The 17,732-nt window shown below is 37.9% G+C and overlaps 1 protein-coding gene across 2 annotated transcripts in view; it reads right to left on the reverse strand.

The window, feature by feature from the left end:
* TMEM117 (transmembrane protein 117) overlaps positions 1–17,732 on the reverse strand; it is a 398,947-nt gene that overhangs the window by 323,854 nt on the left and 57,361 nt on the right. The gene's annotated exons all lie outside the window — the stretch shown is intronic.

Below are 17,732 nucleotides of genomic sequence, written 5' to 3' on the forward strand. Positions count from 1 at the left end.
TCCTGAGAAAGTGTATCTAAATAACGATAAAGGAGATGACAACCATATAGGAACTATAATTAAAATAGGGTAGGCCAAAATTCATTTTCAATGTATTTTTTAATCCTTAACTGAGGACATTTTTTTCATTTATTGATTCTGGAGAGAGGAGAAGGAAGGCAGAAAGAGAGGGAAAGAAACATCCATGTGAGAGAGAAACATCATCGGTTGCCTCTCGTATGCTCCCCGAATGGGGACCGAACCAACAACCTGGGCACAAACATTTCCATCTGGATATTGTTTCTCTAGGAATAGACAGTAGCTCTCTTGTCAGTTACTGAGTGTAGAAAGATCTTCTAAGATTTAACTACTAGATTTTCCCTTGTACCTCACTTTTATTAAAACAGCACTTTAGATTGCATTTGGAAACAAGACGAACAGAAACATTACCCTAGCTAAAACTTTAAATAGAGCAAAAAGAGAGATTTGGTTACATCATCTGGTTTCTTGGCTTGCACAAGAAAAGCAAAGGGCAAATCTGAAAGTCGGGGGAACGTGAATTGTAACTAGAAGGAGCAGTGGAAAACTGTCTCCTGAAGCAAAGGAAACTAGCATTGCAAATCACAACCTTCTTTTATTAATTGAATAAAAAATTATGGAAAGCCAGTGAAGTCTCCACGCAACACATTGACAGGCATATTATAAATAGATATTAAGCACAGAATGCTTGAGAATTTTAAAAATGCCATAAATAGCATAGAGTGAACTATAAATAATAATACTCATTCGTTGAACAAATATTTAATGTGTGCTTATTACAAGCTGGCCATGGTTCTAGGTGCTGGGGACAGAGCTGTGAACAAGGCAGGAGGGTGTTTGAAGTCAGTCATCATCTGAGTATTTATTGAAAATGTGACCTTATTTTAGACTCAAAGTTCCCTGAGCTGGGAGTCCTTTCAACTTCAAACCAAGACTTCTTTGAAGAACTGAGAAGACTAGCAATTAGACTTCCTTGAAAATTTAAATGTGAATTTCCTTCTTAACATAGGCATATGTCAACAACTTCACCAACAGATGTACTTTAAAAGTCAAATAACAATGCTGTTGATTTAAGAGAGCTTTGTAAATAACAGGTAGTGAGTTAACTGTCTGAAGTCCCAGTAAAAAGAGAAATGACAGTGCCATTCACACTGTCGCTGCCAAGCCCATTGTGTGGCACTAATTTCCGTCATTAGAGTCATGAGCACACAATGGCAGGTCAACAGGGCCTGAAATGCACTTGAAGCACATGATAAAAGTGCTTAGTATTTTAGGCCAGAACTGGCGTGACCCAAACATTGAATGGAATCACATCAAAATGAGAACCTCGAAGCTACCTGAGGATGGCACATGAAACGTGCGGCCCCTGCCCTGGAGTGCAAACACGCGCTTGGTTTGCTCGGGACGGTGGCGGCTTTTAACTGTTGTCCTGGCACAATTATTAATAGTGCCCCTTGCTTTCCTATGTGTTCTGGTTTGGACAAGAAATAATATGCCACCTTTCCTATAAGTCATATAATTCAAAATTTCATAACACTTTCCTTTAGGGGAGTTTCAGGAAATGACTGAGTGAAAACAGTCCTTATATGTCAACAGAAGTAAAAGACACCACTAAGAGGGATACATTTCTGACAAGTTCATAAATAATTTTTTAAATCATTGATATATTTGTAAATCTGCATGTGTATTTATATTATTAATAAAATCTGTCTGGGACTATGTTCGCTATCATCTTTAATATGGTCAAGGTCATGGACTATGAGTCTTAAAACAATCCGACACACTAGGTGATACACAAACCTATATGTGTGTTGGAGGAGAGGACTGGCAGGCACAGAGATTGCTACGACACTGCTTAAAGGTAACCGAAATGGCCCACAGCCTCGGACTCTCACCTGGAAATATGGCAGGATTAGGAAAACTAAGATGTCATAAAATTTTAACAAGATTAAAAATACAAAAGCATATTAAAATATATGATAAGCTCACAAGTTTTGTGGAAGACAGAGATGGGCAGGTACAAAAGAATTATAGAGAAATTACTTAGATTTTTTGGCTTTTCTGCTGCTATGTTCTCAACAGCAAAAGAATGGAAAGGAACATTTTCCAGGCTTTCATCCTGAGTTCTGAGTCTCTTTTCTTCAGCAGTGATTCTCACAAGGAGGCCCTGAACAAATAAATAAGCACTCTCAGAAGAGAAGGAATCAAAATGGTTATGCTCCCATGTGAGGAATGAGGGTAGCCCTACTCCTGAGAAGTCAATGAGGCAGGACTAGAGAGAGTGAGGGCTTCTAACTTCATGGAGGATACAAAGATTTAGACACCCAAGGTGGCAGAACCTCATCTGGGTTTGGTCCCACAGATGCTGGTGAAGGCCAACGTAGTAAGGGCCATGGACCTGGATGTCAGGTAAGGAGGCTGAGGTAACCCCAAGCAAATAAGGCTAGTAGGGCAGCCACCTGCCTTCATTAGGAACACAACAACCTGGGGATATCCCAGCCATCTGTTGGAGAAGGTCATGAAGAGTTCATGACCGTGAACTGACCCATGAACTGAACCTGGGCCATCAGAGGCTCCTCACTCCCTCCCTTGGTTTTGAGATGCACGTCCTGCCCGCTGGGAGCCATTTGCAAGAACACAGCCTTGAGAGAGCAAGGTGTTGTTGAGACCACCTGGATGGTACATGTGACTGAACCCAGTTAAGATCTCTACATAAATATTTAAGATTCTGGCATACAGCATGGAGATCTACTCCTCTTAAAGCCACCAAAGACAAATATTGTTTGTAAGTTCCCTTATTAAAATTTCCACCTACCAATCTATGCTGATCTGCCTCTTTCTCTGGTTTCTCCTTGCCCTCTGTGGATGGGGGCAGTTTCAGATTTCACACAGAAGAGCTTGAGGTTGTGACCCAACACCATCTTATAGCAACATAGTGCCCAAGAGGTGTCAGAAGACCATCACCCAAATAGTAGTAGGAGAAGGGGGCTACAGATAAAAAAAAAACTTAAGGATTTATCTCCAAGACCCCCACAAGCCCTGGGACTTCTTTAAACTATACACATAAAAAAAAGGATCTGAAAAATAACCAGTATTGTGCTCTTTGCTCACTTTGGTGAGCAAGAACACAGAGTAAGATTTATCAATTTAGAGAAAAAAGTGTGGCATTATATGTAAGACCACAACCAGGAAACATGAAAAGGATAAATGAGCCCTGGCTGGCATAGCTCAGTGAATTGAGTGCGGGCTGTGAACCAAAGTGTCTCAGGTTCGATTCCCAGTCAGGGCACATGCCTGGGTTGCAGGCCACGACCCCCAGCAACTACACATTGATGTTTCTCTCTCTCTCTTTCTCCTTCCCTTCCCTCTCTAAAAATAAATAAATAAAATCTTAAAAAAAAAAGAAAAGGATAAATGAAAAAAACTTCCCATAAGAGTGCTCCAAGCTGAAATTAACACTATTATCCATTAAGTCTTCTGCTCCAAAACCTCCTATTATGATGTACACATGCATTTACTTAATGAATTACATACATATTCACAAAGAAATAAATGTAACCTATAGTTATTTAAAGGAATATATATACTTTCATAGGGATCAAAAGGTGTTTGCTCTCTAACCAATTTTGTCTTCACCATAAATGTTCAGAAAATAATGTAAATATAGTTTAATTAAAGGAATGATTACATAGATTACATGACTTTTATGACCCAGTTCATCTCTAGGACTGTAGGATTTGTTTTGTCAATGAGAGATTAGCTCAAAGTCTGTTAATCAAACACTTTTAGTTTAAAAAAATTATCTTTACCCAATAAGACAAAAAGAAAAAGTGTTCCTTCTTAATTTTATCTATTGTATGATCTCTAATAAAATAAACCCAAGAACACACTGAACAGATTCTTTAAAGACCATGTTAATATTTAATATTTTAAATATTAGAATACTTGACAATAAATGTAAGTCCTATTTCTTATGTCTAGAGTGAGAGAATAAAAAACAAAATGAAATTGGATCAGAGTACTTGAAATTAACTGTACATTTTCAATCAGACTAAAAGAAGTATATAAAGTATTCATGAGCAATTTGTGTAAATTTATACTTTATAAAAACATAACACAATTTTTAAAAAAATACAAATTGAAAAGATGGCAACAGAATATAAGTAACTAAAATAAGAGAATTATTCCATGGATGGTACACCAACAAAGAAAATTGTCCAACAAAATACACCAGAATATCATTAAGGAGAAAGGATGTTCTAGTTAGACAAACATGGAGTTATGTAAAATCATAAAACTTCTGTGCCCTAAGGGCACCATTCCATTAATATTCAGATTGAATCTTGTTACTTCAGTGTGCAAAGAGAATCTTAAAACATTGAACAGATGGTTATAACTCCTTATTAGAAATAGGGGCTTATACAGAAAATGTTTGTGATTCACTGAGTTTGACAGAATTCAAATGTTGAGCACTGAAATATAATCCCATTTGATACTAAAAATATGTATTACAATATGCAATTCAAAAAAGGTTCTAGAAAGAAGACAATAACACAATGGTTAGAAACTCAGCAAGAACAATAGTATTTTCTGATCTAGAGTTTAATGTCAATTTCAAAAGTGTACATATTATAATAGATTTTTAGTAACATGTTAATATAAATTATTCTCCATGGGAAAAACAGTGATAAACCTTCCATTTTATTGAGAAAGTCCAAATATTCTATTTTAATACATCTCTTTCTATTAAAATAATGAAAATTGGGATTAATTAACTTAAATTGCTTATTACAGCTCAGGAGGAAAAGACATAATTCCAAAAGGAAATTATTACCTGTTACTTTTCCTTTTAAGGAGAAACTAGACATTGAATGAAAATAATATTAAATCAACATGACATCTTACCTTGTAGCCCAGGGTATGATTTACCAGCATACTTAACTTATGCATGAATATAATATAATATTGTATAATGTTGATTAAATCAATTTGTTATTTTCTAAATATGTACTACGTGAAATCATATTAAGTAGCACTTTTAAGGTCAAAATCCATTGAAAAAGTGAAAATAAATAAAATATTTTCAGAAATGGTACAGGTTGTTATCACAATTTTGTATTTTGAAGTGGGCAATAGAATAGGAAAAAGAGTTCCCTATTGTTAAAAAATATCAGTACATTAATTCATTTTTACATCATTTTAGGTACAGCGATACCAGTTTTCAAAAATAATAATACACTTTTAAAGTGGGTTTTCATTTAATGTCAAGCATTATATTGATTCCACATAACAGGAAAGATTAAACTGTCAAGACTAATCCCCTGCAAGGCTGACCCTTGGTTTCAAGCAATCCTGATCAATCATGAGGTTTGCCCATTGCTCCCTGATCATCGGTGGGGTGGAAGGGACAAGAGGTTCTGGTGCTGCCAAAACTATTAATACCAAGAAAGCAAAACCAGGCCAGAGACCAAAATTCTGCCATGTCACCCACATTTCCAATATTTCTATTACCTGTATCCATGCATTCAAGTCACTCTTTGATTCCTTCCTTCTCTCCAAAACTTGGATTTCAATAATACTTTTCCATGAGACCTCTAACTCTTTGACTGTTTCTTGTACTTTCAAACTTGCTCTATCCATTTAATTTATAGACTTACTAAGTTAGAAAAAAGTGCAACCCAGTTGGTAAGGAACTGAGAGCTCCAGCAAAGCGCTAACACCCATTTGCCATCCACCTGAGAGCACCATCTTGGAAGGGATCGTCCCAGCCAAGTCTTCCAATGACTGTAGCCCTGGCCAGTATCCTGACAGCAACCTCACAAGAGTTCAAGGCAGAACCATCCAAGGTGCTCCCAAATGTGGATTCCTCATCCACAGTAACTGTGTGAGAGCACAGATGTTTATTATTATTTCAAGTCTCTGAATTTTTAGATAATCTGTTACATGGTAATAAGTAACTCTAGGCTCCATTATTATTCTGAGAGCTCAATCAAGTATGTTTCTACACTTGAGAAGCTGAATCAAGAAATAAGAAAATCTAACATTATATATCATTTTATGAGGAAAGGTCTGAGACCACAAAGTAGAAATAGAAGTATAATATTCATAGTGTCAGTGGTAAGTTTACCATAATAAAATGTTTGACACTGTGATGAAAGAGCAAAAGAAGCTTTGTAAAAAACAACCTTCATAGGATGAAAGCTTGGAAATAATTGAATAATTTCAAAGGGCAACTGCTGTGTGGTAAATGTCACTAATGATATCTCCTTTTGATCTCTACTATAATTCACATTAATATGTCATGTTTTTACCATATTTTATATCTTTTCAGTCAGAGTTTTGAAGCTTTCATGAACAATAAAATAATTGATATAGGAATCATTTTAGAAGTCAGTGTCAATGAAAACTCAATGCATAACAATGCATTATAATTTAGATGTTAGGTTCTTTTGTCTTTTAATCATGTAGGGAGCCATCATTCTTGGCAGCGTACACCCCTCCAAGTGGCATCAGCCTGAGGGAAAGCAAGAGCCCTGCCCACAGGAATTACTCAGCCCCACCCTGTGGCACTTAAGCCCTGCTACAGAGTATAGCAGCAAGACTTTCACTCTTCAAGCCTAACAGAAAGTCTGCAGGCAGAGGCAGATCTTTAGGAGCTTTGAGACTGATGCTGACCCTCCCCCAGGCTTAGTGCTGGTAAAAGCAACCTTGGTCTGCAGCCTGTTTTCTTCTGCACACAAACAAGCCCAGAAGAGGGAGCCTCATGCTGTGGATTTCTGATAGCTCCAACCAGGTTGCACAGGGCCAGTCGAAGGCAGGGTTTTGAGTTAGTTGTGCACCAGAGTCTACCTAATGCATAAAGATAAACACAAAGAGGATGAAATGGAGGCAAAAATTTATCAGATGGAGAGTTTAGAGTAATGATTATAAGGATACTCAAGAGCATGAAAAAAGACATAGTAACCATAAAAAAGGACCAATCAGAAATAAAGAATGCAGGACCTGAAATAAATAATACACTGGAAGGAAAAGCAATAGATGAGATGAAGCAGAGGATCAAATCAATAATTTGGAACACAAGGTAGGAAAAAAATGTCCAAGCGGAGCAGCAAAAGAAAAAAATAATTAAATGAGGACAGCTTAACAAACCTTAGGGACAACATGAAGCATAACATCAGCATCATGGGAATATCAGAAGGAACAGAGAGCAAGCAAGGGATCAACAATCTATTTGAAGAAAAAATTACCAAAAACTTCCTTAGTCTGGTGAAGGAAAAAGACACACAAGTCCAGGAAGCTCAGAGAGTCCCAAACAAGTAGGACCCAAAGAGGCCTACACAAAGACACATCATAATAAAAATGGCAAGGCTTAAAGACAAAGAGAGAATCGTAAAAGCAGCAAGAGAAAAGCGGGAAGTTACATACAAAGGAGCACCAACTAGACTGTCATCTGATTTCTCAACAGAAACATTTCAGGCCACAAGGAAATAGCATAAAATATTCAAGGTAATGAAAAGCAAGGACCTACAACCAAGGCTACTTTACCCCACACGGCTATCATTTAAAATTGAAGGAAAACTGTTGGGAACCGCCCTGATTGGTATCAGAGGCTGAAACCCCCGCCTAGCTAAGGCTAAGGGAACGCCCTTGGAACCGTAAGCCGGCAAGGAGATAAAAGCTTATCTTCCTGGCAGGAATGCTGCTTCTGCTGTTTTATTCATGACTGAACCCCAAAAAGCTTGGTCGGTTAGCCAAAGACGGGTAAGATTCCCCACGGGGGGAACGACCTAAGCCAGGCACGATCACTTTGGGAGGCCCCCAAAAGAAGGACTTGGGGGGCTGCAGCAAAAGGGGGTGATGGACCCTCACTCCTTGGCTTTGACATAGCCTGAGTTTTCAGCGTCTGGGAGAAAATCTCCTTATCTCTTGGTTGCCTTAGTTCCCTTGCTCCACCTAAGCCTGAAACAATGACAGGGTGGTGCAGCTCGGTACTGAGAAGTGCGGGTTCCCCAGGGTGATCAGGCCTAAGAAAGAATATGTAAATTACTGTGAAACCTCCTTTGTTTAGAATGCTCTCAGTTGAATGAGAAGGGTCTTAGGAGGAAGTTAGTTTGTTCCTCAGTCTTACAGCTCTTTGACCCCCCAACTCAATAGACCGGCAGAGTTCTTTGTTTTCTATAGTTCCTTACTTCCCCTAATGGTACTGTACTTTACCTGAATTATTATGCAAAATGAGCCCAATAAAAGCAGGTATGGACGGTAAATCAGCACGCTCCCCACTAGGGGGGGTGGCCATTCCGTCCCTACTTCCCCACAGAAACTAGTCTGTCTCTGTGCATGTGTTGTTTTTTCTCGCGTATTGACGAGCCATCCACAGCGTTCCGTGGTCACTGCTGGCCGGTGACCCACGCGCAACAGAAAACTAAGGAGCTTCCCAGATAAGAAAAAGCTAAAAGAGTTAACACCAAACCCATACTGACACAAATGTTAACAAACTAAGGAGGAGGAGGAGGAGGGGAAGGAGAAGAAAAGGAGAAAGAAAAAAGACACAGAGGAAAATAGTCTAACAATAAAGTGGTACTAAATATGTATTTATGAATAATCACTTTCAATGTAAATGGCTTAAATGCTCCAATTGAAAGATATAAGGTAGCTGAATGAGTAAGAAAACAAGATCCATAAATATGCTGCCTCCAAGAGACCCAACTCAGGGCAAAAGATACACACATATTAAAAGTAAAGAGATGTAAAAAAGGTATTTCATGCAAATGGAATGGAAAAAAGCTGCAGTAGCAATACTTATATTCAACAAAATGGACTTTAAAAGCAAGGCTATATTAAGAGACAAATATGGATACTACATAATGATAAAGGGAACAATCCAATGAGAGGATATAAGCCTAGTAAACATTTGCATACCTAACATAGGAGCACCTAAATATGTGAAGCAAATCTTGATAGATATAAAGGAAGAGATCAACAGAAATATAGTCATAGTCAGGGATTTTAACAACCCATTGACTTCAATGGATATATTGTCCAGACAGAAAATCAACAAGGAGACAGCGACCTGAAACAATACACTAGATCAAATGGATTTAATTGATAACTTCAGAGCATTTCACCCCCAAAGCAGCAGAATATACATACTTTTCAAGTGCATATGGAATATTTTCTAGGAGAGACCACATGTTAGGGCACAAAACAAGTCCCAATAAATTTAAGGAGACTGAAATCATACCAAGCATCTTCTCTGACCACGATGCTATGAAATTAGAAATCAATCACAAGAACACTGAAAAACACACAAAGACATGGAAGCTCAAAAATGTTATTAAACAATAAATGGGCCAACAAAAAGATCAAGAAAGAAATCAAAACATACCTTAAAAGAAATGAAAATGTGAACACAAAAATCCAAAATCTGTGGGACACAGGGAAAGCAATCCTAAGAGGGGAATTCATAGCAGTACAGGCCTATCTCAAAAAAAAAGCTCAAATAAACAATCTAACTTTATACTTAAAGGAACCTGAAAAAGAACAACAAACAAAGCCAAGAGTAGAAGGAAGGAAATAACAAAGATCACAGGAGAAATAAATGAAATAGAGCCTAAAAAATTATACAAAAGATCAATGAATTTAAGAGTTGGTTCTTTGAAAATATAAATAAGATTAACAAAACTTTAACCAGACTCACCAAGAAAAAAGGAGAGAGGGCCCAATAAATAAATCAGAAATGAAAGAGGAAAAATAACAACTGACACCAAAGAAACACAAAGGATTGTAAGAAAACATTATGAACAACTATGTGTCAACAAACCGGACAGCCTGGATGAAATGGATAAATTCCTAGAAACATACAATCTTCCAAAACCAAATCAGGAAGAATCAGGGAGTCTGAATAGATCCATTACACCTAGTGAAATTGAAACAGTAATAAAAAACTCCCAACAAACAAAAACCCTGGACCTGATGGCTTCACAGGTGAATTTTACCAAACATTCCTAGAAGAACTAGCACCTCTCCCTCTCAAACTATTTCATAAAATTCAAGAGGAGGGAAGGTTCCCAAACTCATTTTATGAGGCCAGCATTATCCTAATTCCAAAACCAGATAGACATCAGAAAGAATGAAAATCATAGGCCAATATCTCTGATGAACACAGATGCTAAAATCCTCAGCAAAATATTACCAAGCCAAATACAGAAATGCATCAGAAAGATCATACACCATGACAAAGAGGGATTTATTCTGGCCATGCAATGTTAGTACAACATTTGCAAATCAATAAATGTGATTCACCACATAAACAGAATGAAGGATAAAAACCACATGATCATATCAATAAATACAGAAAAAACATATGATAAAATCCAGTGCCCATTTATGATAAAAATTCAGCAAAGTGGGATTGAGGGAACATACATAAACATAATAAAGGCATTACTGTCAGCATCATACTCAATGGGCAAAAACTACAAGCATTCCTCTTAAGATCAGGAATAAAACGGATGTCCATTTTCACTTGTCTTATTCAACATAGTACTGAAAGTTCTAGCCACAGCAATCAGACAAGAATAATAAATAAAAGGCATCCAAATTGGAAAGGAAGAAGTAAAACTGTCTTTATTTGCAAATAACATGATACTGTACATAGAGAATCCCAAAGATTCCAAGAAACTACTGGGACTGATAAATTAATTCAGCAAAGTATGAGGATATGAAATTAATGTCCAGAAATTGGTTGCATTTTTATATGCCAATATAAACTAAAGAAAAGGATATTAAAAGAAAAAACCCATTTATAATTGTTTCAAAAGGAATAAAGCACCTAGTAATAAATCTAACCAAGGATGTAAAAGACCTGTACTTGAAAAATTATAAGACACTAAAGAAATACGTATAAGTGGAAGCACATACTGTGTTCATGGATAGGAAGAAGTGACATCATTAAAATGTCCATACTACACAAAGCAATCTATAGATTTGATGTAATTCCTATCAAGATTCCAATGACATATTTCACACAACTAGAACAAATATTTTTAAAATGTACATGGAACCACAAAAAGCCTTGCGTAGCAACAGTGGTCCTGAGAAAGAAGAACAAAGTTGGAGAAATCACAATATTCAACAGAGGAAGCAATCACATACAATAGATTTATTCAATAGATTAATCAAAGATAGATTATTCAATAAATGGTGTTGGGAAAATTGGACAGATATGTGCAGAAAAATGAAACTAGACCACCTTCTTACACCACTCACAAGAACAAATTCAAAATAGATTAAAGACTTAAATAGTAGACCTGAAACCATAAAAATGATAGAAGAAAATATAGGCAGCAAAATCTCAAACATAGCTTGTAGCAATATTTTATCAGATATAACACCCCGAGCAAATGAAACAAAAGAAAAAATAAACATCAGGACTACATCAAACTAAAAAGTTTTTACACATAAAAGGAAAACATCAACAAAATAATAAGACAACCCTGAGAATGGGAGAACATATTCACCAATACATTTGATAAGGTGTTAATATCCAAAATTTATAAAGAACTCACAAAACAATACCAAGAAAACAAACAACCCAATTAAAAAAATGGATAAAGAATCTAAAGAGACATTTCTCCAAACAGGCCATACTGATGGACAATAGGCATATGAAAAGATGCTCAACATCTCTAATCATCAGAGAAATGCAAATTAAAACCACAATGAGATATAATCTCACACGTATCAGAATGGCCATCATTAATAAGTCAACAAACAACAAGTGCTGGTGAGAATGTGGAGAAAGGCAAACCCTTTTGCACTGCTGGCGGGAATGCAGATTGGTGCAGCCACTATGGAAAACAGTAGGGAGATACCTCAAAAAATTAAAAATGGATCTGCCTTTTGACCCAGGAATCCAACTACTGGGAATATATACAAAGGAACCCAAAACACTAATTCAGAAGAACATAAGCACCCCTATGTTCATTGCAGCGTTGTTTATAATCGCCAAGATACGCAAGCAGCCCAAATCATCAGTAGATGAGAGGATAAAACGACCATGGGACATTTACACAATGGAATACTACTTGGCCATAAAATAGAAGAAAATTTTACCCTTTGCGACAGCATGGATGGACCTGGAGAGCATTATGCTAAGTGAAATAAGTGCATCAGAGAAAGACAAATACCATGTGATTTCACTCACATGTGGAATCTAATGAACAAACTGAACTAACAAGGAAAATAGAGACAGACTCATACAGAGAAGGGTGACAGCTAAGGGGGTGGGTGGGGGTGGAGGGATTGAGCAAAAAAGAAAAAAGGACTCATGGGCATGGACACCAGTGAGATGATTGCTGTGACGGGGCTGTATAAGGGGACTAATTGGTAATAGAAAAAAAAAGCATATAGGCAAAATTGCTTCCAAGTTTTAATCTACTGAGATTTATAACTTACCTCACACATAGAAAGAATAAAGAAGCAAAACCAGTAAGGAGCCATACCACACTCTGGGTAGCCAACAAATTGCATTTAGGAAAGAAATAAAGATATACAACCCATTAGAATTCACAGTACCGTTTTTGCTGAAAATCCTACTCCTATTAAATCCACTATTTTATTTAGTTTTTATTTAACAGACACTTGTATAGTATTATGGTCTTCTAGGCTGTATAATAAGTATTTTGTTAAAGAGTAATTTATGTCATCATAATCTTAACCTTTGACAGTTATAACTTAATATTTATATAGCATCAATTGCTTCCACAACCTGAACATCATAATCCTATCCCTCTATGACTTAATCACTGTTGAATATTACTGACATTTATTTTTATGTACATGAGGGCATAAAAATATCTGTGGTTAGAACACTGGTATATTTCTCAATACTATCAATTCAAAAAACTGCCTGTCCCCAATGTAGTTTCATGACTACACAAAATAAAATTGAATGTTTTTACAGCTCACTAACTTGAAATTATGACAGAAAAGCTATCTTAAAAACTTTTAGTTAATCAAGTATGCAAACCAACAACTTCAGAGAGATTAGTAGAAAAATCTTTCTGAACACAATTTCATTTGAATTAGCCTTTCGTTGAGTCTTGGAAGCAGTTATTTGTCAGTGCCTGAGGGAAGTAATAACTTACAATGTGTTGGTGGTGAAGAATACTTACATTGTATCAGGCTAGATGCTTCTGTGGTTTATCATGAACAATAAGATGAAACAGTGATAATTATTGCAGAAGCAGATTGGGGCTCAGTGTCACATTTATGCAGGGCCAATGTGTGACTGGGTGCCATTCTAGTTTGCACATCAACTAGATGAAAAGAGGTCTTTTTTAGATGGTGGTTAAATGCAAAGCATTACCCGAAATCTCAACTGTTCCTTTTATTAAATATGCTGGAATAAATCAGCTAACCATACCATTTGTTCCGACGCTGTTAAGAGGAATAGCCATCCTCTAGTCCAGGTCATTACCTTTGAGGTAGAGAATGCTCCATCAGCCGTACCATTCCTAACCTCTCTCCACTTCTAGGGAGAAGTGACTCACTGATCGAAAACTTATTTTTCTTCTTATTGAAAGAAGAAAACTGGTGTGAGGATTAGCACCTTTTCTCTGGAGACCAAGTCTCTCCTGGAGAGCTCCCTAAATTCCACACTGCTTCTCCAGGAGAGGTGGGTCAGTGCAGTACTGTCTGGGGCTGGCAAGCCTACTGGATTCTGGAGCTTAGTATCCAGTACACAGTCTTCCAGAATATAGATAGGGTTTTGGCCACTGTGAGCTTTATTTCTGCCTTATCTCTTAACTGAATCAGAACTTGGGCAGAGAAGAGGGGTGCTTCTTGTTAGATCTTCTAAAGGACTTTAGAAGATCAGTGATGAAAAAAATCTTTCTACAAGAAGACAAAATACAACCATCCAGACACTAAATAGTATTTTCACATGCTCCAACTTTTATACTCATGCAAACTATCTAGGTTGTTTGAAGGCACAATGAAGACATTCCCAGGAATTAAGCAAAGGTAAGGTTAACAAACTAACATGGTTTGACCAATCAGCCTCAAAGCAGAGGTGATTTTCAGTCCAAGTAAGAGACGGTAATAAATACGATGATGTTATACTGACATAAATCCACTAAACTGATCACTTTATTGTAATGCTTTCATCTTATAAATCACACAGAAATTTAAATCATTGAGTATAATCAAACCAAAAGCAAAAATGAGAGCTCAGTAAGAAAAGTGTCACAGAAAAACCAGGAAATGCTATGAGGTTCAGATGAGGAAAGGTGACATTATTTTAAAAGAATCAATAAAGGCTTTATTAAATAAAAGATGGAAAGGTGGGCAGGTCTATTACAACTGGAGCCAAGACTCCAGTTAAGGAGGGCAAGAGTAAAAGCGTGAACATGGAAAGCGCAATGTAGATCTAGGACTAACCATGGCGCGACTGGAGTGTGAGACGCAGGCAGTGGACCACAGGAGCCAAAGGCAGAAAGGGACACTGGGGTCACACTGTGGAAGATGTCAAGCATCTGGCTGAGTATTATACTTAATTTTGAACACAACAAATATTTAGATTTCCAAGCAAAGAAGAGGCATTCTTTGAATTTTGCTTTGGGAGAAAAATGTATACAAAGTCATCCACATTGTTAAGAAGGAACTTTTAAATACTCCTGAAATATGACAGTAAAAAGCACCTTAGGTCTAAACTGGCATAATGGCAAAAAGAGTGCAAAGATGGTGAGGGGAAGAGAGGTGCCAAGACATTTAAGGAATAAAATCTATAAAATATGGTAACTGATGGCCTGGCCTGTTGACTATCAGGGAAGGAGAGGTCAGAGAAGGGCTTTAGTGTTCCGGATGCAGGAAAATGGGAAATAATAGCAGTCACAGAAAGGGGAAGATGCAGAGACTGACAGCTGGGGTGGAGGATGCTATGGGGGGATCATGGGTTGAATCTGGAGTTCCAGGAATGTATTAGAATGCAGGGGTTGGAAGGGAAACATTGAGTGATATTGGACCTAGAGATATAAACTTGCCTGCCTCCACCTAGAGCTAATCAATAAATTCTTAAGGGTAACTAAAGTCACCAAAAGAGAGAGCTAAAGAAGGGGATGGAGAAAAAGGCCAAAGACACACACCAGAATTTTTGAACTCCAGAAGCAGCTAACTCATAAGGTTCACTTCCTACTTGTAGGAAACTGGAAGTTAAAGAATCAGTAAAAAAAAGACCAAAAGAAGCTGTGAGATAGGAGGTAATGTTCATCATGGAAATCAAACATAAAAATTTCAAGGTGAGTACAGTTAACAGTACCAACTTGTACAGAGGTTAGAGAGAAGGAAGACAGTAAAGAGGGCCTGGTGTATAGACGGTCAGTGGAGACTGAAGAAAGCATTTTCAGAAGCATGGTGAGAATGTCAAGTGGTTTTGAGTGTTGCTTAAGACAGCCAGCTATAGAGCTCAGTAGAATGAAGGATAATTCTCAGTGTTCAGAAGGCAGGCACAGAGCCAAGGGCAGCAGGGCCCACTTGAGACATTGTACCAAGAAAGGAAGGAAGGAAGGAAGGAAGGAAGGAAGGAAGGAAGGAAGGAAGGAAGGGAGGGAGGGAGGGAGGGAGGGAGGGAGGGAGGGAGGGAGGAAGGGAGGGAGGGAGGAAGGAAGGAAGGAAAGGAGGAAGGAAAGGAGGAAGGAAAGGAGGGAGGGGAGGGGAGGGGAAGGGAAAGCAAAAAAAGGAAATTTCAAAGGAAAGCTTTAGAGTATTTAATCTTGAAAAATGGAATCAGAAGTAGCTTCTAAGTAATTAATTAACTAGTCAGTTATACATGGCTGTCCAAAAGAATTAGCATGGTGAAATAACCTTTTGTTTAAGCAGTGATTAATTTCAGGTGAGGTTGGCACTAAAAAACTTTGCTGTTAACCTTTGTAAGAATTTGGTGATAATTTCAAAAGGAGAAGTCAAAAAAGTATTCAAAATCCCTGCAAGAGGTGTTCTAAAAATGGAACAAAAAATATGATTGCTGATGACATAAAAATAACCATCGACTTGAATCACACGACACCAGATGGAGCCTACATAGACAGAAAGGGCACTGTCACTAATTATTAAAAGAAATGTCCCAGACCAGCACAGAATGATGTCCCTCGGAGCGGCCATGAACACAGCACTCTGCCGGCAGTTCCACAGCAGCACGTGGGCAATATTTTTGTCAAATAACATGAGTGTGTCTGACAGTCATGTTCTATCAAGGCTGTGATGTGATGATACGAGTGTTCTGGTGAAGCACACACAGAAACTGAGGGACTTTTCCTACCCACTAGAGAAGAACACTGAGATATCCATCTAACGAACAGGTGGGCATGACTCAGTGCCACAGAGGAGGCAACTGGAACAGAGATCAGAGCAGAATCTAGCATCAAAACAGAAATCTGAATCAACCGCCGGCAGCCAGTGTCTAACAAGACACGCTAGGTCTGTAGAACCAGATGACGGGGCCAGGGCACCACTGAGGTCACTCACTCTGCCCCCATTATTTTATGAGTTTGTGAATTCTCATCAAAATTTTTGCTTTTGGCCTGATAAAAATCTGAAAGAAACCTAAAATTAGAAATAAGTGATTGGTTTGAAAATTCAGGAAAGAATTATGAACCTTCCTGGTTTTAAGTTAAGCTAACACCTGTGTTTATGATCAGCATAATGAGTGGGTGTGAGTGCTCAGGAGCCAGACAACCAAGGTCTAGCGAATGTCCATGGAGCCGACCTAGAGCCAGCTCTGTGCTCTCCCCAGCCCCTGGTTCTTCATATGGCAAATGAGGGTGATAATAATAACCACGTTAGAGGGCTGTTGTTAGAATTACATGGTAACTTATATAAATCACGTACACAATTGCCTAAGACATGGAATGCACTCGAGGTGAGTTATTATTATTACTATTTTATCTGTGTATCAATAAATCAGATTTGATACAGGTTTTATAAGTATGTATCCTAAGAAAACACATCAAAATATTAGCAGTAGTGATCTCTAGATGTCAGGATTGCAAGAGAATTTATCTTCTTTGAACTTCACTAAGTATTCTAAATTCTACACTATCATCTTGTTTAGCTTAATAATTTATGCAATGTTTATAAAGAAAACACAGAGATTAGCATGGTTGGGATTAAGTCACTAAAAACATCTGACTGTGAAGAGCAAACAGCTGAAACAGGGCATCGACTCCTCGCTCCACCCTGGCTCACCCGTACCTTCCCCTCCTTGCTTTCCCTCTTCTGATGGCCAAGGAGGCCAGCCTTGCCCCCAAGTATAGCTGGGGAGAGGGGAGTGAGTTAGTGGCTATGGATTACCCTCCCCTTTTTTCTCACCCAGTCTTCACTCTCTTGCCGCCACTACTTACCCACCACAATGGCCACAACAGTTCTTTTTCTAGTTCAGATAGGAGAGTCATGTTGGTGTGGAAGGGGGTGGGATGGGGGAGAGTGGGAAAGTCTGCAGTAGCAACTGAAATATGAAAGTAGCAAGTGAAATATGGTCACTTCCTCCCATTTAAAAAAAAGGAAAAAGTCTTTCCTATGCTTTTCCTCTATATGAGAACTCTATGTTCAATAATCACTACTGAGTTTTCCCCTTTTCTTTCCTTCCTTTTTCCTTCCTTCCTTCCTTCCCTTTCCTTCCTTCTGTAATGATGGAAGCAAACCTTCTCTGTTCTCCT

Source organism: Phyllostomus hastatus, unplaced genomic scaffold (assembly GCF_019186645.2).
Source record: "Phyllostomus hastatus isolate PE091 unplaced genomic scaffold, TTU_PhHast_1.1 phas_scaffold_93, whole genome shotgun sequence".
NCBI classification, from domain to species: domain Eukaryota; kingdom Metazoa; phylum Chordata; class Mammalia; order Chiroptera; family Phyllostomidae; genus Phyllostomus; species Phyllostomus hastatus.